General features: G+C 44.5%; 1 protein-coding gene across 2 annotated transcripts in view; it reads right to left on the bottom strand.

Annotated features, from left to right (window-relative positions):
* nrip1b (nuclear receptor interacting protein 1b) overlaps positions 1 to 24,867 on the bottom strand; it is a 39,696-nt gene extending 14,829 nt beyond the window's left edge. The window contains exon 1 of one of the 2 annotated variants that reach the window (XM_004561598.3): positions 24,567 to 24,867. The gene's annotated coding sequence lies outside the window, so the exon portion shown is untranslated. Of the gene's footprint in view, positions 1 to 3,059; positions 3,302 to 24,566 lie in introns of those variants that run through there. The other variant, XM_004561599.6, reaches the window with a different exon arrangement.
* Positions 24,868 to 26,589: the final 1,722 nt, after the last annotated feature.

Here is a 26,589-nt window from a genome sequence, read left to right as displayed (position 1 = left end):
TAAGTGAGAAATTATTTTAAAGATTTTTTTCTTAACTAACAATTTGGAAAGAAATTAGATTTTTTTTATTTGGGTTTTGGGTTGACAGACAAAAAAAGGAGCAAAGGAAATTTCTTATTTTTAACAATCTTTCCCACTTAGCGTTTCATCAATAATGAAAAGGCCCATATGGTTTTACTACAAAATATTATACATATGACAAAAACACATTAGATAAAATGCAGTCTTTTACAGGGATTAAATGTAGCAGCAAGCTAGTGTTAAACTGCAACAAACTGCCTGCTATAAGACCTTTTTCTAGATGTGTGCCAAGATCTTCATGATCTCTGCTGAGCTGTAGATAAATCCATATCCTATAGACACAAGGGCAAAACAAACTTTATTTAGCTTGACCTTCTCCTTATATTTAAGCCTTCCCCTCACCGGTGAGTCTAAGCAGTGGGCTGCACTACTTACTAACTACAGCAGGGTCACTTGAGTGCTAGAATAAAGAAGCAGCGAGGCCCTGCCCGAGCTGCCCTCTGCCTGTCCAGGACTTGTGAGCTGTCCTAGTTAGGAACTAATTTCCAATGTTGGAGTAAAAAATATTTGCCAGACTTATATTTACATAAATATCCCACAATAGAGTTAACAAAAGCCATGTTTATTGACTAGAGTGTTTGGAAAATAAACTATCCATAGTGAAATAACCAACTTTATTAATAGAATTGCCTAAATCAATTAAATTTTATTTATATGGTGCCAATGCACAACAACATGTGCCCCAAAGTGCTTTATATTGTAAGCTAACGACTCTCAGTCACATGACTACCTATGAGCAAGCACCTTGCAACAGTGGGAAGGAAAAACTCCCTTTTAACAGGAAGAAGCTTCAAGCAGAACCAGGCTCAGGGAGGGGCGGGGCCATCTGCCATGAAGCTTGAGGGTAAAGGGAGGGAGACAGAAGAAAAAAAAAAACATACTATGGGAGAAAGAACCAGATTTTAATATTTGCTAATGACTACATACAGTACTGTTGAAAAACTAACAGGGAGTGAAAGGAGATGAGTGAAGATTAAACCCTCAGTGCATCATGGGAAGCCCCCAGCAGCCCAGACCTATTGCAGCATAACTAATGGCCCAGGATCACCCGATCCAGCAGCGACTATAAGCTTCATCAAAAAAAAGTGGAGAGAGCGTCTGTCTCTCAAAACCAAACTCAGACTTCGTTCCACAGTAGAGGTGTCTGAAAGAGTCTGCATCACATTCTACTTTTGAAAATGCTAGAAACCAAAAGTAAGCATGCAATTTGAAAGCAAAGTGCTCTGTTAGGATAATACGGTACTATGAGGTCTGCACGATGTGTCAGGGCCCGATTATTCAAGATTTTGTATGCGAGAAGATTTTTGAATTCAATTCTGAATTCAACAGGGAACCAGTGAAATTAAGCTAATAAGGGAGAAATACAGCAATTCTTTGTAGTCCCAGAACTCTCGCTGCAGAATTCAGGTTCAACTGAAGGCTTTTCAGAGCAACCTCATAATAATGAATTAAAATAGAAGTAATAAATGCAACAACAATTTTAGACAGGACATTTCTAATTTTAGCGATATTGCCCAAATGAATGAAGGCAGTGCTTTCCTGCTTTTATACTGGGTCCTCTTAAATACATGCACCAGGTCAATTTGACTTAATCAACTTTTATTGGTCACAGTGATTGGAGAGTTCATGATTTGGGCCCTGCCTATTACACATGGAGAATATAAACATACTTGCAATGCCTGCTCAGTATTGACAGCACAGTGAATGCCACTGACAGGCTGAACAGATTGGTGTCATTGGCTTGGAATTTAAATTTCATAGTGGAATGCGTGCACTGGGCTAAGGGGGGGCAAATTATACATATCTAACACTGAATATCTATATATCCTTTTGCATATCTGCTTTAATTAGACAAACTATTCAGCTTTAATCGGGCCGCCAACACAAATATGTTTCAAAGTTTGGTTTGAAATGCAACTCCAGTTGCATTTCTACAGCTGTGGATCAAGAATATTACAGTTAACCACAACTAGATGTGAAAAGAAACATTTTAGAAATAAAAATGGAAAACTGGACTAAAGGGAGGCAAACTAACTGAAAAGACATTGTGCACTTCAACTATACATTTAAAAAAAAAAAAAAAAGAAAAATATACAACAAATCTTGTTCCTTTTAGACGCTGCTGGGTCAAGCCACAAATTTGTACTAAATACTTTTCTCATTTGCAACACACATCATACCAGGAGTGACAGACGCAGAGCTCAGGCTGCTGTTAGAGCACCAGGGGTATATCTGCTGGGGTTTGTGTACAGCCGACCTTTGCTTCGTAGTTACTGACCCCTCGGCTGTTACCGCAGCAACCTATCCCAATGGGCTAGTGATGACCACACACAAATCTGATCTGATCACTTGCAAATAGCAGTCTGCACGATCTGTCTCTACAGATGTGATTGGAGAAACAAATTTGATTTCCCCGCAGCCTGAACAAAGCCTCCAAGCTTTCTTTCTGGTCGTCATTCCTCAAACTGCTGCTGCTTTTCCGTCTAAGCAGAGGTTAATTGCAATTAATTGCCTTCACCTGGCAGCCCAGGTGTAATCAGCGCTCCATTGAGTAGCCAGAATGAAACCCAGCAGGGCTCTAAAGCAGAACCATACCCATCATTAACACTGTGTTGATGGAAATTGTGCAGTAGAAAGAAAAATAATCTCTTTTTTTTGTAATTGCCTTTACTGTAACTAAGAGAAACCTGCTAATTATCAGCCTAAAAGGGCCAAGACCTGCAGGAAACAGGAAACAAGCATGCCCTTCCCTCAGTCAATCACTGACTGTTAAATCAGACCGAGAGACTGGCGAGGCTCGCACCCAACCGCAGCGGGCATATCGCTTCCTGTATTGAATGTGACTGAGAAAAGACGATCCAGTGGTGGTAAAAAGTAAAAAAGAGGGTAGCAAAAAAGCATTTTGCCTAGTGTGGGTTTAACACCGCTATTGTGCCGTGGCTGTGGGGCGAATGCAGACACACATCATGCTCCCGTACCTTGTCATCCTTAGCTGTGGAGGCTGATACAGGTAAAGTGCAGTAATCAATTTGCTCCACTGGCAGGAGTGCTCCTTTAGAATACTAATCAGGTTTCTTCCCTCCCCTCTTCCCTCATTCTAGCCATTCCTCCACTGCTGCCCCCTCTGCCTTTCTCCTTTCTCGTTCACCTTTCTCATGACTTGACACCCCCAACCCCCCTGGTGCCCCAGACCTGACTAAATGCTAAAGGAGGGCGGGCTGTCTTCTGCACAGATAACTGCTGCCACTAATCAAGACTACGTGCACCGGGGCATGGGATTAAAAGAGCTTGCACAGCTTGACTCAGGCACTGAATGGTGCTAGTGTGTGCACGTACACTTGCACAAGATCAAAAATTTAAAGAAAAAAAAAGAAGCCAGCAGTGCAGCAGTGTCTTGTCCTAGAAACACACATGCACACAGGAGCCTCAGACGAGCAAACAACACAACAAGGTCAACTTAAAAGCTGATGTTAGGTGAACATTCTCGGGCTATAAAAGAACACACACAAGAAGATTAGATCTAATTTGCTCCGCCAGTCAAAACGGGACTCAGTGGCGAGCCACCCATCTCTATCTCTCAGAACACATGTCACGCAGGGAGCCGCAGTGTTGTGCGCATCTAAAGCGAAAGAGGAACAAACTCGACTGCGAATTGACAGGGCCTTAATTCCAGTTCGTTTTTCATTTGGGGAGATGGCTTACAACAAGAGGGGAGGGGAGGGGTCTCTACACCATATCAAACACATGCTGGAGTTGCCTGGAGGATGTAACAAAGCATCCTCAGTGTTGTGCTACACACACACACACACAAGTATATTATGTATATATATATATGTAGGTTTGTGGGTGGGTGGGTGTGTGTTTCAGAAAAAGAGGAGACAACGCCACCCTATGCATCAGCAGGGAGATTTCATTATGTACATAACGAGTGCCATTAATCGCTCTTAACAAGAGGACACAACCTCACCTTGGCAGTCTCACACGCACAGCAGGAAGGTGGGGGTGGGGGAGATGAAAATATCTATAGCACGCACCGAAATTAAAATTCACCACACTCAAGGACCCGCCGCCTCCTTTTGACCGACCACATCGCGGCCCGAGGGTGCGTGGAGGCAAGCCAGCAGTCATATAGGAGCTGCTCGCCTGATAGACGCATAAAAACACATAAAAAAAAGAACTTAAAAAGAAGAGAAGAAGTGTTAGGAAAATGTCGCAGTGGCGGTTGCCAGCAGGGGCTCGTGCCCTTGACATACTGACACGGGTGGAGGAGGGAGGGTGTCATGTGACACTCCTGTCATTCACCTGATCTCCCGCCTGCCCTCCTGGCCACCTGGCAAATGCACCCACCCCCGCCCCTTTGTGCCGATATATCACCCACCTTCGTGCGACCTCATCCTCCCTGACCTGGCACGGGTACGCCCCACCCTCCCCCTCCCCCACTACAGCACCCATGCCCATTGCCACCACCTCTGCCTCTCTGCAGTACCCTGTCAGCCCCATCGCCAGCTCTCAGTGCTCCCCCCCTCTTCCCTTCCCTCCCTTCCCCATCACCACCACTACCCCACCCCCGCGGCTGTGCAGCAAGGTCAGGTGGGTCACCGTGTCCTCATCTGTAATCCGCTGCCATTCGTCAGCAGCCCCGGCCCAAGCTGGAGGAGAGAGAGAGCGAGAGAGAGAGGAGGCTCTCCGACGAGGGGAGAATGCCCAATTAAGCAGCTGTCACACACACACACACAGCTCAACACAGCAGAGCAGGAGAGAGAGCCCGAGAGGGAGGGAGGGAGGCTGCAGAATCAGCCTACTGTCCACAGACACAGGGGTGTGGTGGGGGAGTGTACATGAATCCTTTCAGCTGTGAGTGTCTGTGTATTGTTTGGGTGTGCATGTGTGTGTGTGTGTGTGTGTGTGTAGCAGTTGGACGAGGTCAACTTCAGTTTAGACATATCGGACTGCTGTCTGAAGTATATCAGTGGCGATGGGGGGGATGCAGACTTTAGAAGAGATGCTAGAAAATTTTAGGGCAAGTAGTCTTAAAATGACAAAAGTGCTGAAAACGCTCTTGAGTACTGCTTTTATGTGTAACCACAAAATTAATGAGATGATCGGGGAGAAGTGGTTAGATGCTCCTTGGGAAATTAAAAAAAATAACCCCCCAAGAGATAATCATTGCCTAATGGCTGTAAAAAAAAATATATCCAAAGGCCGGTCGACACTAACCCCACAGTGGACTGCAGGTTTGAGCAGGTAGAGTTACACTGAAATTCTTTACAGTCACAGACTAGCAGCAGATATCAAATGGGTGACAAATATCCCATAATTGGATCATTCATCACCAGCAAACGCGTCTGTTTTGAGTAATGGGAAAACTAATCAGCAAAAATGATACAGAGACGACTCCACGCCAGGCAGCAGGAAGATTTATGCCAGAGCGATTCTAGACTCAAGCCTGTACCTATTGATTGTTTAGTCTAAATGCTTTTTCGTTTAATCAAAAGAAAGAGTCAAAATGGTACTATGCCAGCTGGGTGATGAACAGGTGTGATCGAGCCTCGGGTCTAGGGCACAGAGGGATTCTTAGTTGGTGAGAGGAGGCTCTTTCCGTACTTGTGTCTTCCTTAGTAATACCTTAAAATGTCAAAGTTCAGCAGGGTTCAGTAGAGCTTCAAATCCAGCTTTGAGTGGTTAGAAAGGATTGCGTCACAAGTGTGAGGGACACTTATCCAGTAAATCCTGTCTGAGTAGAGAGTACAGGTCACGGGGACTTAAGCTAGATGTCATACAATGCTGTGAAGTATTCCTGATTTCTTATTTTCTTGCATATTTCTCACACTTAAATGATTCAGATCATCAAGCTAACCTTAATATTAAACAAAGATAAGCCGAGTTGGTAAAAACAGAAAAAAACCAACGACTTTCTAGTTTTTAATTGATACATTTTATTTATTAAGGGAAAAGGCCTATCCAAACTGACTTGAACCAAACTGGGGGATATGGACTTTTTTTTACCAGAGGCCACTTGATTACGATTAGAGTCCATGAGTTATAAGTTCAGCCTGAAGCGCTTCAAACATCAAGGCTAGCATGCTTTAACATTAATAGCCCTACATGGATATCACAGTGCGGGAAAACAGTATTGCTACAACTACAACATCACTGAGTTTTGCATCGTAGTTTCAGAGCTATTCCAACCCTGCTAAGTACAACTGGACACTGTGTAGCTGCGGGAGAAGCTACATTAGCTGCAGACTACTCGTAAATTAGGATTCGGAGTTGTATGTTTTTCATGACTTTTGCTTCTAAATAATCAGAAGCAATTAAGTAACCAATCTTCTATGTGGTATTAAAAGTTACTTTCCGCTGCCCCCTTGTGACAAAGGATCTACATGTTTGATGTGAGTTTTACGCTGGATGCCTTTCCCGACGCAACCCCAAAAGATATTTGTGTGACAGAAATAGTTTTACAACGTAACACACACCGACTCCAGATCTCCTTACATTCTGCATTTTGTAATAATGAAAAAGATTTGTTTGCCTGAATCATTCCAAAAACAACACAGTGGTACCAAATGAGACTAAAAAGTCTACTATTAATGTCACTGCAAAATCTCTATGAAGCCCAGCAGACTCACTACAAGTCCTCGTAGGTATACTTTAGTCATTTCTGTCAGGCCGTATCACTGCACAGCTCCACCCATCTCTGTGATTGTTATTATAATGACTCAGTGTTTTGTCGGCCAGTTCTTCCTGCGTTCTTCCAGCACTGAAAGTACCTAAAGTGCTCCCAAAGTCTAAAGATTGTAATCTGTGATGTCATATTGATGCATAGCCTGAAGCAGCTCCATTAGCGGCCCGGGAGACTGACTTTGTGGACTCATACAATGTCTGCCTGTACTTTTACATCTACAAGGAAATTTAGATGATAGTGGGGCTATTAGTTCTGTTCCAGAAAACATAGCCTTATCTCCGTCCAAAAACCATTCTCCATTACATTCACCTTGTACTTCTTTTCCAATAGTTGTATATTGGTGTAAAATGATACATGAGGAGGCGATAGATGGGCTAGCTCAGGAGCAAAATATACTCTCTCGAAGCTAAATTGCATAGAATAATACGCTAAATGGATTCTGTTCATCATGTGAGTCTTTAACGAGCGAAATCCTCCCCACATTTTCCTGTCACTTGGAGGTCAGAGGTCAGCTACGTAATAGGGCCCCAGGACAAATCAGCGTAGCATCGTGCCAAAAACAAGGACTTGAACCCAGATCCTCAGGCTTAAGTCAACCACGAGCCTGCCGCCCTAAGTGCAATCCTGAAATGTACAGCTGTGTGCTGTTGTAGGACAAGGCCATATTCTCACGCAGCGTAATTGGCGCCGCAAACTGATACCTGATTGACCAGCGAACACATGATGACAGTGTAAACAAGCAGCACACGAGATGGTGAGCCTGTAGATACTACAATACCCCCCCCCCCCCCCCCCCCCCCACACACACACACACACACTATTAATGACCGAGTTTAATATTGCAAACAGAAACCTAGGATCTGCCCAGGACAGAGCTGTCAGGATAACTGTAACTGTGTCATTTTAAAATCAAAGACTGATATTGTGGCAGTAATGCAGATATGATAATGTAGCTGCTCTTTTTGTATGTTTTTACAGTGAAGATCCCCTCCACCTGCATGTACATGGATTTTGACTTTAATTAACACAGGCAACACAGAACACAGAGTTATAGAGGAATGACAGCATTATTGCTAATTTTCGATATCATGCAATAATATCAAGAGATATTGAGACGATATTGTGCATTTTTCGACTATGGTAATGTGGACGTGAAGCAAAAAACAAACAGATAATAAATAAATGCCATAAGGTAGATTACGTTAAATCACGAGAGGCCCAAAAATGTTACTTCTGATGGTATTTTTTAAGAGCAAATGTTGGCTGGAAGCATCAGTTAGCATGAATTAGCTAAGAACTGTTGCACCACAGTATGTGAAGAAGTCATCTCTAAATTTAATAAAATTTCATATCCAAGTGCATAATGGACACTGGACACGTAGATGATTACATGTCTTCAGCAGACCACTATTTACTGGTAATATTTAAGGAGTAATATAGCTTCCAGGCTCAACTACATTAAACATAAACAAGAGAGAGCTACACTTTTCCTGTATCACGTTATACAGTCACACACACACACACACGCTAACAGTTTCATGTCATTTATGTTATGATAACATTCCCATTGAAAGAAGCCGAATCAGCCACCATTAATTTTTCTGACACCTCTGTCTCTGACACCATAGAGCCAAACCGTCACGGCCTGTTGTCACATTTTCCCTTCACCCGACTGCACCTATATTTCAAACTCGTGACACTCAAAACTCCAAACACTGATGCTGAAAGGTGCACTTTAGGAACCTGCCGGATTCTGAAGGATGGCGTCGTTTTTTGACATTAAACTGCTGAGTAATTATTGCAGATGCTTAGCTGCAGCTGGAAAACAGTTTAATACGGAATAAGAGCAACAGTTAAAAGCATGACACTCCTGGATGTGCCACCGCAACTCTACTTCCCATCTGAAACCACCTGCCGGTGCACTGTACTTAGCCCAAACGGCAGCGTGCGCTCTTTGCAGGTTAGATTCACAAATGCTAGGACTACCTTTCAGCTCAAACTCAGAACTGAAGGGCACTTGCCATTGGTTCCCTGTCCCTTTAAATAACTTTGAGACCCCTTTTCTCTTCTCTACCTCCCTCCCCTGAGGTTTATCACAGTGACTCTTCTCTCTTCCATCTTCTCCTCTCTCTCCCCCTCCTCTCTTTCACACACACACACACACAAACCCTGCCTGTATGTGTGGCTGGCAACTACAAAGCAGTTAGCCAAGCATCTCTTGGCTCTGTGCAGAGAGAATAAGACACTCTCATTACTGCCCTTAAAAAGCTCTTGCCCTCACAAAATCCACTGTAGACCCAGACACCAGCACAGAAAGTCACAGGAAAGACTGAAAAGAGTTAATAAAGGCTACTTTTTCACCCCTCTTACAACTCAAGTCACATGCGACTGTGTGTGCTTGTCTGTGGAGGATGGTTTTTGCACCCGCCCCCCGCTCCTTCCAGCCCCCTTTCCTGTTCCTCTTTAATGTCACAGGGCTGGCTCATATGACCTTGAGCAGCAGCGTTGGCACGGCAAGAGCGGGAGCTGCCTCGCCTGCGGGCGCCCTTGAACTGGATCTGCAAGACAAAAAAAAAAAAAAAAACGGGGGGAGAAAAAAACCCTTCATGCGGCCTGATAGACATCTCATCCCTCCTCCTCCTCCTGCCCCCCAACCCCCTCCCCTGCACCTATCCTCCCCCTTTCTCCTCAGCTCTTTTATTCAATCTACGCCACTCCTTATCTGTTCCCCCTGGTGGGAAGAGATTTATCAGGATGCTGTATCTTTAACCTCTCTATCAGACGGAGATAGAAACAGAATTTCAAAATGTCTGACCGGCCCTGCGCAGATTTATTTTTAAACCTCCTCCTCCTCCTCCATGCACAAGCCCCAGGCCATTTCAGGAAAGGGGTTTGGAGAAGGGTGTGTGTGTGTCTGTGTGGGTGAAGGGTTGCTTTATGGAATACACCTGTGTGATGAGACTGCCATCCACTCCAGAGGTGTTGTTTACGCATATGGAAATCCCAGACCGTTTCCCTCCTGGCTCTGCTCTGAGCCTTTAGCACACACGGTGACCCATAGCTTCAAAACAAATATCCCAGCCTCTGTTTCGGGAACAAGTGCCAGCTTAATGACCAATCAAGGATCTCGGCCTCGAGAAAGGGGGCGGTGAATCAGAACCAGTGTTTTGACAGGTTGATGATGATCTGCTGTGTCCCAGTGAGGACCTCTGATTCTCTAAAGTAAACACCACAGTCCACAGTCCAAAGTCTGACTCTGCGCTGTCCAAATCTTGCTATTGCCCGAGAGCACAAAGGAGATTTATTTATTTTTTTGTAAATCAGCAGTAAACACTGGGACACCCTCCCTGCGACTGACACGCGGGCCACCAAGGTTCAAGTGATCCTATAAATATTTGCATCGCCCCGTTACTGGCAGTATGTTCAATACTGAGCTGGAAATTCATAAAAGGACATTTCTCTTGAATGTAACACTAATACGCTGCAGAACAGTGTGTGCACAGAGGACAGGCCCTCCTTCTAGCCCTCCTACTGGTTCTCTTCATGCCTGACCTTTCAAAACTGTAATATTATCACATGTCATATGCAGGCCTGCTGGAAACCATCTGCTAAAGGCAATGCGGTGGCTCCCTATCACCAAAAAGAAAAAGAAAAAAAGGAAACACCGGCTAGATTGGCCGAGCACTGGTTCCGACTGGTTTACTGCTCAGCGTGTCTCACCTTCACACACACAAACACACACATAGAAAAACAGACAGGGCCACGCACACACGCCCTCAGAGGCTGTCGTTGAGCGACATGAGCCACGAGCGCTCTCCTCGATTACTGTTAGGGGCTTTCGCGCAGAGACACGAAGTTCTGGGGCTAAGAATAACATTAGGCAGGTCTGCTTCCCGGCAGCGGCAGAAAGAGCTCGGGAGCCACAGAGGGGAGCTGCATGTGCGGACTAACACGGAGTCTTTCCTGCTAATCCAATCCCCCGCCATGTTTAGCCCCACCTCGGGATATTATGTTATGTTTGTTAGTGGGACACCTCTGCTAATAAGGCTGTTTTTACAGAGAGCGAAACCAATAAGATTAACATGAGCCAGGACTGATACAGGCAAAGAAAACAGATTTTTTTTCATATCAGGGAGATGGATGTGCTGAAATATTAAAAGGCCCACTATAGATTCCCCCTGCACCCCTCCCTCCCCCCTAACTCCAGAAGAGCCAAAAAAACAGACTCGTTTGTGGAGGCACCACAGTGTCCTGAGAGATTCATTACAGGCAGATTTGTTCCACATAGTGAAATATGAGTGAGCTCTACTGCCTGAAAATTGCATTGCTCCATAAGCAGGCCCCGACGCCAAAATGAAACCCCGATTTTCAGTCCTAAAGGTCTTAGCTCAGTATGACAACCGCGGCAATTATTTGCGAGGAGGAGATCAAGCCCAGTGTTTATCCCGCTTTGTCTTTCTGAGGCACAGCGGGAAGACACAAAGGCTATGAAATAACAAGCAACGCGTAGGATCGATATCAAAAACACATGGTTACTGCGGCTAGTCCCTTTCTCTGCCACACTGGGTCCTTTTGCCAAGAATCAGCACGAGCAAAAGTGATCGAACCCTAATTCAAGCGTCTTAAAAATTAACCTGTAGTTGGGAGAAATTGCAGCCATGGTTTACAACCATGTCAAGAACAAGCATGTGCGCTGCTCCTCTAAACCACAGTTGAACTTGGTACAGTAAATAACCTGACCCAAATAAAGTCAAGAAAATCCTGGAGAAGGCAGGCTATATTTAGCAAACAGCAGCCCGTATGTCAGAGAAACAGAACCAGAAAAGAGCCTTTGCTTAAAAGCATGTGTGGCTCGGGCTTTGAGCCTGACAGGTCTGACTGCAGAAATCAAACGCTATTACTGGAGACTGAGAGGGGAAGAGAGGAACTTATAGGAGGTGGCAGTACTTTAGAGACTCGTGCACTACTGTAAGACTTATACTATATGCGCGAGTGCGTGTGTGTGCTTTTTGAAGTGTGGGTCTGGGGAGTGAGGAGAGACCTCAGCGCTCAGCTTGGGGCGTATAATCTATGGTTCATTTGCAGCTTTTCTCCCCGGTATGACAAGCCGTTTACAAGACATAGCCTCTGCTGCTGACCCAGTTCTGAGTGGCTGCGTCTCGCGACAAGGCCCTGCCTCCCCATCAGGCCCTGCTCCTCGTCTAACTGACGATAACACCACCACCCTCTGCCTTCGTGAACTGTGGGAAAAAAAATAGGTCGCCCTGACCCACTTTTCTTCTTTCTTTTTTTCTTCTCCTTTCTCTCCCCTCCCCTAACGTCGTGCGAGGAGTTCTGCAGAGCATGATCGAGGGAGACAGTGAAAGGGTGAGGGCGAGAGATAGAGAGAGAGAGAGGGAAACAAAGGAATAAAAGAAGTTAAAAAGACAGGCTCAGACTTCTCTCTGATCTTTCTCCACATTCTGGCGGCCTTTGGATTACAGCCGACCCTTATCAGCTGGCCTGCTGCATGTTTGGCAAAAAACCCTCCCACGCCTTGAAACAACAACTGCTCCTGAGGTTAAATACATCTACAGGCCTCTACCATTCCCCCTTCCCACTTCTACCTCTCCTCTTCCAGGTGGCCATTATCTCCCCTCTTACTCAGAATACTAAATAGGAACCCTTTGCCTTATTTAAACGCAGACGCACACAAGCTACTTTGCAGTCATTTGACACCCATGAAAGGATGACCTGTCATACAGCCTAAAAAAATTTTTTCCCGGAGTGGTGGGTGGCTTTACTAGAAGGCTAGCTGAAGCCAGGAGCTGCCTTAATGCCTGGTAGCATGACACTAGTGCTCTCTGAATGTCTTCGCCACGGTTAGCCCAGCTCATGACATGTCTGAGATCACATGCATGGTCCTCTCATGCAATCCTCAGTAAGCTGCACCCGCAGTATATGATCATCACGCTCTCTCTCTCTCTCTGAGGTTAGTCAAGAACAGCTGAGAGTTTCATTCATTTAGAAACGTTTGTTGTGGGACTCGCTGCGTTTTCAGTGTTGGATTCCTGCTTGAAGCCACAGTGAAATATCTCGCCAAAGCACACGGTTTTTTGCTGCTGATTTAAGTATGAATGTATCTGTCAAAAAATAAATAAATAAATCACCAATCATTAGTCACTACTTGCTGTAGCTTAGCAACCTTTTAGCTTAGCTTCTCCTCGAGACCTATACTTGTAGGAGGCAACCTGACAATTACCTTTAAAAACCTTTAAAGCGACTTACTGAACAGTTCAGCTTGAATGATAGTGTTCCACTTCGTTTTTATTGCTGCAGCAAGCCACTTGTTACCTTGCATAATACACATTAGGCCTTTTAAAACCACAGGATGACTTGCAGAGCATTTGGTTACACAAATCTCTTACAAGTAGACTGTCGAATAGCTCTCCTGACATTAGCGTGCCTTATGCTGGCACCCCGGCGTCACAGTGTGCCCAAGCTAGAATATTAGTCCCGCCAGATGCTAGTGACGACACGTGTTTTGCGTGTACTCATTTGCATCAGCCACAGTTTGACACTTTTAAAAACCAGAGGAGGGTTGACCTGCCACTAAACTCTCACCAGCTTGGTGCTAAGCCCCTGCGTGCTAATGGTGACCTAGTGCACACAGACATGTTGGTGCCTCAGAGACAAGCCATGAAGAACGCTGCTCCACTTTCCCATGCTGCCAGACATGCTGCAAAAGCAGCAGAGCTGTGCTGTATCCCTCTAAGTGCACCAAATACGACCAGAGAGCAAATGGCTGTTGGAAAAAAAAAAAAGGAGAAAAAAAGCAGAATAGGGTGTCAGGTCTCTTTATTCAACGGGGGTTGGTGGAGGTTCTAGCTAAGTGGGTGGATGTAGGTCAAGCCCTGCCTCTTCGTGAGGTCAACGCTGAATGGAAGGGGAAGGTGGCTTAGACAGAAAGAGGCCCTGGATAAACCACATTCGTCTGGCTCTTGTGCCAGCGCTGGCCCTAGACGTGTAAACAAAGTTACACAAGCACACAGCTCCTCAGTGATAACGCTAGGTGTGTGTGTGTGTGTGTGTGAGTGTGAAAAAAAAACATCACACACGTTACAAAAGCTCGACTGTTGCTTTAACAGTCCAAACGCTCCCTGTTTAATGGCACATAAGTTGGTGACACTTGTTTTATTCTACATAACACAGTTATAGGTGAAGAACACCTCCAACTGGCTGACGCTGTAAACAATCAACCAAATTATACAAGCTACAGGTTCATCTTGTGTGTACACGAGCTAAAAGCGTGTCAGGCGGGTGGCGGCTGATGTCTGATTTTAAAATGTCACATCCTGGCAGGTGATCACCTTAATTTAAGTTGCTCCTAACAAGCGAACTCCCTGCACTTAATCAAGAAAGCTTCTGAGCAGTTGGGACTGCAGGGGAGGCCCACTGGGTGGTGGGGGCTGGGGGTTATCTGTGATTAAAAAATACAAACAAGTGCTGATTTTCACTTTTTATCCAAATTTTTAAAAAGTATTATTCATACGCTAAAGTTAACTTTAAAAGAAGAAATGATGCATCTCAAAATACAGAGGACACGCAGATGGTGACTGACGTTTACAATCACAATTTGGCCAATAGCCAACATCAATACCAAAATATACGCCATTTTTTTCTATTAATTTTGATGTTTTCATTTTATCTACTCTTCCTTCATTTCAAAATCTTGATTTCAAAATTACTGGCCAAAACTGCCAACAGATAAATATCAGCATTATCTCATTTGCTGATGTGCAGATATTAGTCGACATATTGGCTGTTGCTGCAGCAGACTGTTTGGCCCTTATAAAGGTGGAAGACCCTGATGCAGGTACAAAGAAAAATGGTTCTGACAACAAATATTTACTTGTAGTAGAGATTACAACACCATGTATGAAAATTAAACCTATTCATAGTTTTTGGTTGTTTTGGATAAACATTCTCACTTTTCTTCCAGTGGCATAAACTATTTTCCGATGGATATTATCTGGTCCACTTAAAGGGGACTAACTTGGCTAATTTCCAAATTCAAAGTTTTATTTGTGGACTTCACTTGAGTAGATTTGCATGATTTACAGTTTAAAAGAATCCTTATTTCTTGGCCTCGGTGCAGCCACTCAGTTCATCTCTTTCATCTGCTGTCTCAGCAAGCCGCTTCAGCTCTTTTTACGATCAGGCACACTTTAGGTGAACTTTCTTCTGATTGGCTGCCCCTCGTAAACCATATTGTGACATCAAACAGAGCCAAGAGTAGAAAAAAAGGTTTGAAACAGAACAATTGGAGCAGTGTGAATCCCAAACCTTTGGCTCACAGGGATCACATATGCCATGAAACCATGTTTAATATGAACACCCACCACTGTGACAGTAAAAAAACAGAACTATATGCAGCCATAAAGGAGCTAATGAACACAGTCTTGTATAACTCACAACTCCCTCCTGGATCAGTTAGAATACGGTATGCCACAGTCTGCTTTCTAATAATGAGTGAGATGAGAGGCACAAACACATGAGAATGAGCTCCACAGAGAAGAAGGAGGAAGAGTACGTTCCTGTCATGAAAACAAGACAGGAAAATTAGTCGTTGGCTCTTCGTAAAGCTGCCACAGATCCCAGGTGCCACTGAAGCCGCATTCACGCTCCTATCGTGGATAGACAGGTAAACAAATAATCATATAAAGGTAGATTCATTATTTTTGCATTTTGATGCTAAATGTAGGACTCATTTAACTGATGCGACACGATATTTCATTTTCTCTGAAAGAACCAAGTTGCTCCTGATATCAAAGCATCCTGGAATTTAAGGAATAAATAAAAGAGTCCCATTGTCTTTCACCACACACACAACACTGAAGCATCGTAACAGGTCCCAATTAGCCTCAAACGAGCTGAGAAACAGTGGCCCTCGTTGACTGTCCAGTTCTCCCAGCGTAATATCAAGACAAGTTTCTGGGGGGGGGGGGACTCCATGTCATTTGCCTAAGGTTTATTAAAGCAGCTTTAACAAAGTGGGCTGGGATCCCTATTTACACAGCCATATGGTAAATGTATCCAGGGGCCAGATATGTTAACATTTGAGCATAAAAATACTCTGAAGCAGAGACAGGAGCTTGCTCTAAAGTGAGACAGTGAGCCAGCGTGGTTTAAAACAGCGGGGCAGCTGTGGGGAGTGAGGGAAGGCAACTGCAATAACACACATCCTAGCAGCCAGCTCGCTCTGGACATGAAACGACCTTTCCCTGACATATGCTGGTATCAGTGATTGAGAATCGAGTAGATGACTAAACCTGCTCCTTTTGTCAGCACAGTCAGAGTGGAAACTTGTAGCAGCCATTCTCAAATTCAGATAAAGGCTCGCTGCAGCCGCACTACTGGGTCTGACACAACCTCGACCCTGTTTGACCTTGGGAGCGATTACCAAACTGAACGACGGCCCCCGCGGCGACACACATGCCTGTAGCGAGCGTCTCCGCCCCCTCATCCTGGTAGACATACAAGGTTGGGAGAGAGGACAGGGGGTGAGGCTGGGTGAAGGGTGTCACATGATTGGATCTCCTTCTGGAGAGTTACTTAAAGAGCCTCCTCAGCAATCAGGTCAAGGTCACGTTCTAGCCCTAATGCCAAAGGAAAAGAGAGAAGTCTGTGAATGTGCGTACGTGTGTGTGCGCGCGAGTGTGTGTGTGTTATGGAAGAGTGCATAAATAGAGAGGGGAGGAGGAATGACTACATGTTCAGCAGTCCTGGGTCCTTGACAACTCGAAAACACAAGTTATAATTCTATTAGCTGTATTAATCTTCCTGCTTAGTGGACACTTTTATTCAAAGTCACTTACACGATTATCACTCTTGCACATCTCTTCCCATTTCTACTGCTGGATATTTACTGGAGGAATCCAGGTTAATTACCTTTGCTCAAGGGCAGAGGGTGAGCAGTGTATGAGCCAGCAATCTTCTGGTCACCAGTCCATTTTCCCTAAGTAATAGGTCATATGGCAGCCTCAAGTCATCAGCCCAGTGCTTTCCATCTCCTCTCAAATGGCCTCTCTACCACTGGAAGCCTTCTAACACAGTTATGAGAAAGCTGTACTGCTGAATCCCAGTCTTTCGGTCTGTTTACCCGGCTGTAGTGAGGACTACAGTGAATAACGTCACCTCGCTAATGGATTTACAAGTGGGCTGAAGGTTCACAAAAGGACGGCATGTTTCAGAAATTCGAGAGACAACTGTGAGTGAAGGAGGGATGCTGGGGTTATGCCAAATGTCCCCAGTCCTTCCTTTGCAGCACGGGCATGCATTCGTTTCTCATTTAGCCACGTTCTGTTAAAAAGATATTTATTGAAAGTGAAATGAATCATTTCTCTTTGCTGACAATTTTTAAATGGACCGAAGGGAATCTGTAATGTCCAAGCCATTAGAAGGCTGCTCTCCACGAAGCTCTAATGGAATATTATCTTGGATGAATGACAAATATCTACCTTGGAATTGCATGCAAGACACTGAGTGTTTCAAGGGAAATTTTTTGACATTCCTCTATTTAAAAAAGAAAAAAAAGGATAATGTGCTGCAGATCTATCTGAACTCGCACAGCTCGACTCTCCACGGCCACCCGCACAGGTCTCTTGTTGCTCAGCAACAATTCAGCTCATCACTAGCAGCCAAAAAGTTACACAATTACAGTTCAAGCCAAACGAGGGTTAGAGGTGTGCAGTGCGTAACATTATTAAGCGAGATATAGCCATCTTTCACAAGGTGTGGGTCTGAGTGAATGAGGAAGCGGGGAAACCCCAGGTGATGCATTTTCCTCCTGCAGGAACCAAGCAACGTGGAAGTGTGTGAATGCTCGCTGGGTGACAACGCCGCCCTGCAGGACGAGGTGTCGTTGGGCTGACGGCATCCAGCCGTTGCACCCGGGTACGACAAAAGTTTAACAAAGTCTCAAACTGGTCTTGAAACAGAAGCTCATAGCTTATAGTATATATATGTATGCCCTGCTCCCTCTCCTCCACCACTCACCCCCCGCCCCACCCCTCCACTGTGCTGCGCTATATATCCATCATTCATTCATAAATTCTAAAAACTCCTCTTTAGTTAATTGCCTGGGAAAATTTAATTTCAAACGAAAGCTTTTAAAAGAAAAAGATATAATTAAGTTGCAGGGATCTCTCTGCCTGCCCCCCCACCCCCCGTCCAGGGGTGCCAAGGGGACGTGTGCTGTGAGCTGTGGAGCTCTGCACCGCACTGCTCCGTGTCAGGGAAGTCATGCACCCATGTTTAAAGCAGAACGTTACGTAAAGCCTCCCCCTCTGCACAGGCTTACTGCACCAGACGCTGTGTCCTTGCCTGGGCTGCTCAAGGTTCCCAAAAGGACAGGCTGCTAAGAAGTTAGGAAGGACAGGGCCCTGTGATAGCCTGCAAAAAAAAGAGAGGGTAGGCGGGAGGGTGGGTTGCTGCTTGTGACAGCCTTGGACTTTGAATTCAGCGCCAGACAGGCTCATGCATCAATCCCTCAACTTACAAAGACAAGGCACTAACCTTGACGAGGCCAGGGACTCTTCAGGAATGAGTGGCATTTTCACTTAGCCCCAGCTTCTCCCCTGTAGTCCTGCCACATAACCTGCTTAAAATAAGACACAGTTGAAGAACAGTTGACCTCAGTCACTGGACTCTGTGACCCATCGTTCTACTCCTCAACCCTCAGGTTTCTTCCACCGCCCCGGGCGGGGGGGTGGGGGGGCTTCGCTACAACACATGGAGAGGTCGCATAAATAGCATTTAGTGCAGAAGGTGCAGCAGCCTATCCTGATGCCTGTCAGAAAGTGTTTTGTTTGAGTCACGGCACACTCGAGTGAATCCACGTTTGCTGTGATGCTCGGGATTATCACAGACTTAATTACAACCGTTCCTCCAACTGTTGCAGCTAAACAATTCTAACAAAACTACAAACATGCAGACAAGCATCTACTAGCATTATGCTGTTTATGCCACTGCAGGACAACACGACAGACATCCTCCATCACGTGCACGCAAACAGGCTGGGCATGCCTGCCGTCTATGAGCATCTGTCCTCATTCCCTTTTGCAGCCTGCCCACTCTGACACGCCTGTGACACTGGCCTGCCTGTGGCGAAGCACTTTCCCCCCCTCGTCTGACTGCAGCAGCATCCTGGCTGCACACTCACCACAAGAGTAGAGAAAACCTCCCTACTGCACCTCCACAGCCCCCGGGGTGGCAGCTCTGCTATAGGTGCAAGAGAGGCAAAGAGAGCCAGAGATGGAGGGAGAGAGCAGAGGGAGGGGGAAGTCAGTTCCACTCCGCTCCGCCGCTGTGACCGCACCAGCCTGGCCAGGAAAAGAGTCAGCTTCTCTCACATCACCCAGGAGGTCTGCTGCTCCACGCTACATCTCCTCGGTCTTTACTTAACGTACCAGAGGAGCGGTACAGTGGAGACTTGATGTTACCACACTACAGGCTAGCTTGATGCCGTTTCCCTCCTCCGCTTCATTGATCTGCACACTGGGCCTTGGCGGCGGTTGTTTTCGAAAGGGGCCGATGCTTCATGTGGGTAATTTATTTGACCCGTGGTATCTCGCTCTTTCAGCCTTCCGTCCCCGTTTAGCGAGTAATTTCAGCAAAGTCTAAATAATTCACGGCAACTGCAATCAGCAGCGATCAATTGGGGGAGATAATTGAAGGGCCTGTGAGGTGTGAAGGCAGAGGGGCGGAGAGTTGGAGGTGAAGGCGAAAGTCAAAAGGGAGGAGGAGACGGTGGTGGGTGCAGGAGGGGCGCGAATCATTCAACAGCTGAGTTCTGGCTAGTATAGCTTTCAGGGATTGCAGAGAAGGAGTCCATCTTTCTTCCTCACATTTCGTCATTCCAGCCTGCATCCAGGAGCGTTTAGCAGTTACTGCTTTGTCATCAAAATAAGTCTCATTGACTTTGGCTGCCTTCTGCTCGCGACAGAAGCACCGGCAGAAGTGCTGTCTCTGAATGAGACACAGCGGCTCGCTATGACTGAGAGCAGAAATCTTTTAAGTGGGAAGACACCACAACTGCCCCCACGGTGATGTCATTTCCAAAAGCAACAGCAAACTTCTGTACTTCCACATCACTTTCTGACTGTGTAGGCATTCTAGGGGGAGAAAATTCAGAGAAAACGCACTGAAAATACACCCCGATCAGTAAACGGTACACGTGCATCTTTATGTGTGCTTATCTGCGTGCCCCATTTCTGCTTGGTTTAGAATAGCGGTGTTCCAGTAGTAATTTGAATGTCTATTTTAATTCAGCACTGTTGGCTTCCATCAGTCTGCATTTTTGCTTTAGTCACTCAAGCCCTGATATTTTAGCCTAGTGCTCACCATCATTTTCAAGAAATTTGCTTATGTAAAAGCCACTGACAGACGATCGGTACTAGGGAGGCACTAACAGATCAGCTGAATATCGGCCGATAAGATATCAGCAGATTAGGGCTGCCACAAACGATTATTTTGATAGTCGACTAGTCACCGATTATTTATGCGATTAGTCGACTAATCAGATCATCATCCACTGGACGTAAAACTACAGCTTATTGCACCAGCAGCATCTGCTCTTATATAACTATCATTAGCTTACAGCTTTAAGCTTTTAAGGTGCTAACTAAAAATAAAGAAAAGATGATAGTTTATTCAATTTTAATGAAATTTGCAGATTGTTTCGGTGAAGTTTAATAAACTCCTTGCTATCTAAAATATAACAGGACAACGGAGTATATTCTCCAGCATCTCACACTTTTGATAATCAGCTGTCTGCTTGACGTTTATTCAGCTGTGTAAAAACTATAACTTTAATCTCAGACAAACCGATTTACTCAGGAACAAATAAAATACAAAAAAAAAAAAAGCCAAACAATAACATTTTAAGTTATCTAAGTGACTCATATATATTTAACCTGAGTAGCGAAAGACGGCGGTGGGTTTGAAAACAATTTGCCGGGAGTCCGGTGTTCTCACCGCGCTAGTGACCTAGCCCCCGGCTAGCTATCGAGCTAGTGGGTAACAGACGTCTCCGAAAACATCGGAGCGCTTTTGAAAATATGTGGTGTCCTGATAAACTGAGCCGATATTTGAGGTTTACACAGCTACATTCTCGCCTGAAAATATGTTAAACGTTTATTTTGTGACCCAGAAAGAATAATAAGAGTAATATTAAAACTAACTAGCTGCCGCCACTGTTGGAAACTGAGCTGGGCCGCGCTATGAATTCTGGGACACAGCTGCTTCTTCTTCTTCTTCTTCTTCTTCTTCTTCTTCGGGGTTTAACGGCAGCTGGCATCCTTGTACATACAGTGCTGCCATCTTCTGTTTCAGTCCGTTATTACACTCTTAAATCCTGCTACTTATTCCTGCGTCTTTTGGGATCTTACAAAGCTTCAAACGACGCGTCGACTATTAAATCAGTCGTCGACGATTTTGATAGTCGACGTAATCGTGACTAGTCGACAAATCGTGGCAGCCCTACAGCAGATAAGTCTGCATTTACTGATATCAGTTTGAGCATTTAATTTTGGGGGGGTTTCAGGCTGTAGTTACTCAGATTTTGAATTTAGTATGAAAAATAATCACATTATAAGACAGGAAGAAAAAGGGGAGAAGGAGAAATGTCATTACAGATTACAGGTTGGAGGGGGTTTGGCGTGTGGGTAAGGTTGGTGCATTTCTCTAAAAAATGGTAAACATAACAAAATAGGACTGAAACAGTATAAATATGGAGTATCAGGCAAACCTTTATTTGTGACACAGGCACTGGGCAAGAATTTGTATGGAAGAGAGGACAGAAGATTACCAGTACTTAATAGTAAATCAGAGAGAAGTGATCATTTCAGTTTGTTGATTGAACACAACACTGACTTCTGTCTTGTTAATTAGAGATAAATGTTTCATTCTGACTGTGAAATTTACAGCACAACTGTCACGGTGTAAATCTTTTTCCTGTTACAGCAGCACTTCTGACCATTGTTATTAGAAGAGTGTCTGCTGAACAAACAAACGATAAATGGAACAATAAAATGATTTGGTTTAATGCACGCCCCGCACTGGCATTATGGAGCCCAAACAATTAGAGAAATGAGTTTGTGGCCCAAAGGTGTCTGGTTTCGAATCCTCAGTGGGCTGACAAGAGTGCGGGCCTGTAAGTAGATGAGAAATGCACTTCTGCTCCTCACATCTACTGTCAAAGTGCCCTTGAACAATGTTCGGTGGCCAACAACACAAGTGCTGGGCATCTCCCAGGTCTATAATAAATCAAAAACTCTGCAGTAAATGCATGACACTTGTTCTGGTAGATTGCACATTAGTTTTTCTTTTTTTTTCTTGCTGCCGAGTATCTCAGCAATCAAAAAGCGGGACGCCACTCTCAATTTCTGTCCGCCCTGTGCTCGTGCTGTGGTCTATGACAGATTTACAAACACTAAGGGTTTGAGCTGGCACAGTGGCAGTAGTTAGAGAAGCTGTTAGTAGAGGTAAGTGGCTGGGCAAGTACTCTGTGGAGTCATTGTGTGAAAAAAAAATACATTTTTTACAGCGATTTCTCCTTTACATAATTCAATGTCACAAAGTAGCAACAAGCAGGTGGATTCTGAAATTACTCTGTGTTTTCCACAATGTGCAAAAGAGATGTGCAGAACACACCTGCAAGAGCACACACACACACACACACACACACACACACACACACACACACACACACACACACACACATAAACACTCATGTCAAAACTTGCCACGTTCATACAGCAGCGGCGGCGGCGGCAGCAGTGTTTTGATGGCAGATAAGATTCTGCAGTAATGAAAGGCAGCCAGTGGACAAGAGAGGAGAGAGTTCAGAGTCCAGTCTTGTGACTGTTGAGCAGCCTCGGCATCATTTGCATTTGGCCATTTGAATGTCCTCTGGTTCTGTTGCAGGCTACTGCACATCACTCAACAGCAGCTCCCGGGACAATAGCAGATGGCAGAGTCAAATCAAGCCCCGTCCAACACAGAGGATCCTATGAATTGCAGCACTCAAACACTCATAAAGCACAACTTAAAAAGTTGGGCTACAAACGTGGAGGTTTTACGTTATCTGTGGCAACAGAGGACAAGCCGAACTACCTTGAACATCTTGTGTAAGTTCAGGTCAAATAATTAAGCAGCTTAAATGTTCAACAAAAGAGAGGCTAAGAGGCAGACCCCCAGACACAGGCAGTATTTAGAAGGCTTTAAAAAAGTTTGACTCTTCTCTGCGTTACTTTAGATTGGTAGCCTAAGTAGTTATGTGGAAGGCAGGAAATTAACTGAACCCTTTTTTAAAAGCCTCATATTCCAACATCCAAACAGGTTATTTCAGAAGCTGAACTGCAGCTTGTACTCTGCCCTCTTTCCGGTAAGTCTCAGAAAACTTCAGCCCCTGACCTTTTGCCTCCACACGGATCCAAAGTCCAATGAAGCAATAAGATATTTGTGAAAAAAAGGAACACCTACGTAAAGGCCACTCAGAAACTCTCGCCGAGAAAACATCCAAGCCTTTGAGATCTATCAAAACACATCTGACATGACGGTCGGGTGATGTGACAGGCTGCAACAGACCAACTTGAAATGATGGGTGTTTTAGTCTGCAGACTAGACTAATCTCTATCAGAGGACCCTGGGGAGGGTAGAGACATTCAGACATTTTCAGAGGTGGGGTAGGTAACAAGCAAAAAAAAAAAAAAAAAAAAGAGTATTAATGGGAATCACCAACTAAGCCACACATCAAGTGCACACCTTTTTGAGTGCATTAAAAAAAGCATTACCTTGATCCTGACTGTGTAATAAAGTTGTTGTAGCAACACTGCTTTGCAACATTTTTAACAACCTTCGCCTACACTGTGTTTACTGTACATGCTCAGGGGTTAGTGTCACTGTCCCTGCTTTCCCCTGAGTGCTACTGCAGTGACACATGCAAAGTCTTGCTCAATGAATATTCAACCCAAACTCATTTTTACACCCAGTGGGCCCAGGTGGCTTTTAGCACCTTGAAACAATCACATATGAGTCAACGTATAAGACCCTTTACGCTCGGAGGGCCATTAAAAACCCCTTAAGACTTGCCAACTGTAATCTACACACCGGTGCAACTGTGAAGCGTTTCCCTTTGGTGGTGCTAAAACTACAAGATGGGGGGCTGTGCAGTGTTTTGACCCGACGTGATGAACTACATTAACTGTACTAACGTTACATTACAGCTGCCGCGCTCCAAGCAGAAGACGGTGCGCACTGTTATTAAATTAAGCCAACGGGTGACATTAGTCATTCGGTGTTCGTACTGCCAAGCAGCCTGACAGCCCAGAATACACTGTGAAAATTAGCTGGAGGGTTTCAAGAGATTCAGAGGCGGTGTGTGCGTGTATGGGGAGAACATTTATAGAGAAATGCCTCTATCGTGGGCCTAATTTGAGTCACTGATCCGAAGGATACGGGCACTGGCTGCCGTCACTGAGCGGCTGTGCGGCTAAATGGAAAGCCACACGGGCAGGTTTATTCCCCGCTTCTTTATGCAGCGATTTCAGCGACACATCCATAAGCGCCCCTGGTCGCCGTGCGACACACAAACAGCGTTACCGATCCCCGACACAAACGCACACATACACACACAGAAAAAAAGCGCACGATCTAACCACTGCCCGACATACGCGCACCCGTGTACGTTTCCACCCGCAGCAGTATAAGAATAATATTGTCCAGACGTAACAGTGCGCTCGCTTACAGATCCCCTTACCTGCGTTCGTCCACCCCACAGAGGCGCATCGTTATCATTCGACAGGAGGAGGCAAATCCAATGAAAACGGTCGCGACACTTTTGGCAGGAAGCAGAAATGGCGAGGCAGGCTTCGAGGGAGGAAAAAATCAAGTCCGAAATAATTTCTAAAAAGCCTCCTTTTGATTTGATTTTTTAATTCTACAAATGAATGCTGCGCCTGTGAGCGAGCCGAGGTGTGGAGTGCGTAGTCTGTGGAAATTGTTTATTCTCGGAGTCCCCTCGCTGTGGAGAAGTGAGCGCAGACAGCTACACTCCTCCTCCTCCGCCTGCCGCTGACACCACCCTTAAAGGAACAAGCCTTCACCGCTGCCCACATACTCCCTCTGCCAACAAGGAAGCACTTTTTAACATTAGATGTACAGCAAATGGTCTTAACGCTGTTTTTTTTCCCCATTTTAAACTAAGTAATATACACCGCCTACGGTTTGTCTCACACCAAGGGACATACAATGGAAATGCTTAATTAGCAGATTATTATTTAATCATTTCAATTATTAAGAATAAGCTGGGCTAAAATAACCTACCAAGGAGGGGATCTTTTTGGTTACGTCTCATTCTGTCTCACTTTAAAAAGGAATGTTCAAAAAGTTATGAATAAATGCTGATAAAACTTTGTAGGTGTGTGGAGTGGGGTCATGGTAATAATCCAAAATTTCCACCAACATCCACAAAGGTCTTCGAGGTCAAGTTAACGATTTGTTGGTTGAAAACTGGAAAAAAAAAAAAGTCTTATAACTTAGAAACTATGATTCTTACAAGTGTGGTGTGTATTAACATGTAAAGATTTAAAATATCTTATATGTCATATCATATCTCATTTGACCTCTGACCTCTCTGGGTCAATAGATTGATCTGAAAAGTACTAATAATCGTATTCACACCTATTAAAAACTACATTTCTTACTGTCAGCGTTTGTATTGACCACACATAGGCAAAAAGGCAATGATATAAGGAGATTCTACATATCACGTTACGTTGGACCTCTGACCTCTTCTTCAATGTCAAACAAGGTCAGACTTTCATAAAATATCTGTTTTCTTTAAAACCTACTGCCCGTGTTTGTCTGTCAACAACTAAGAAATTATACTGGTATATGGAGATTCTCAATATCACATTATAGCTTGCATCCAAAGTGTGTTCTATCTTTAAAGAAAGAACTGTCAAGAGAAGGAGAATGAGCTGCCTGGTGAGTTAGATACATACTGTACTATAATGTTATATAATAATCAATACCTGTTATCCATTACCTACTGCTACATAATGCTTACATACAAAATACAGCACTTTTCTCTTAAAAGTAAATACTGCCCACAGAGTGAGTGATCATTCTCAGATTCATTCTTTTTATTATTATTTTTGCTTCTTCTTCTTCTTTTAAATAAAAGCATGTCTATGTAAATAGAGAGTGTAATTCCTCAAATGGCCACTTGAGGCTGCCTCAGAAGACGGTCAAGTCCCAGTTTAACATCCTTAATAAAAATGGCTGACTTTACAACAAAAATCACCATTTTTACAGCCTGCGGATAGCTTTCACCATCGTAACTATTATGCTGGGTGATTTTTTTCATGACCTTTTTTTCTGTAGCTTAACATAAGGGTGCTTTCTTTAACAGGTGTGGCCTTTCTGCAAGGCACACAACATCTCAAGTCCATTGGTGCTTTTTATTAGCCTGTGACTTAGGACTAATAAGCACATATCTGTATGTGTTCTTGCACCCATACAAATTATGAATGCTGCTTGCTAGCCTTACTCTAGTCCAAGTATATTAACTGGATTCTACATATTGAACCCTCAGTGTTAGCATTTCAGCCATGACCATTTTGAAGTGACCCTTCTTGGACAAAGCAGTGGAGTGATATGTTATTAGCTAGCTCGCAAACTTGAGTTTTAAATTGGTGGTTGATGGTTTCAGACTACTATACTAGAATTTCAATAACAATAACTTTGTGGACGGCCAGTACCACGCATCATGACATATT

Source organism: Maylandia zebra, linkage group LG10, assembly GCF_041146795.1.
Source record: "Maylandia zebra isolate NMK-2024a linkage group LG10, Mzebra_GT3a, whole genome shotgun sequence".
NCBI classification, from domain to species: Eukaryota; Metazoa; Chordata; class Actinopteri; order Cichliformes; family Cichlidae; genus Maylandia; species Maylandia zebra.
This window is presented reverse-complemented; position numbering and strand designations above follow the sequence as displayed.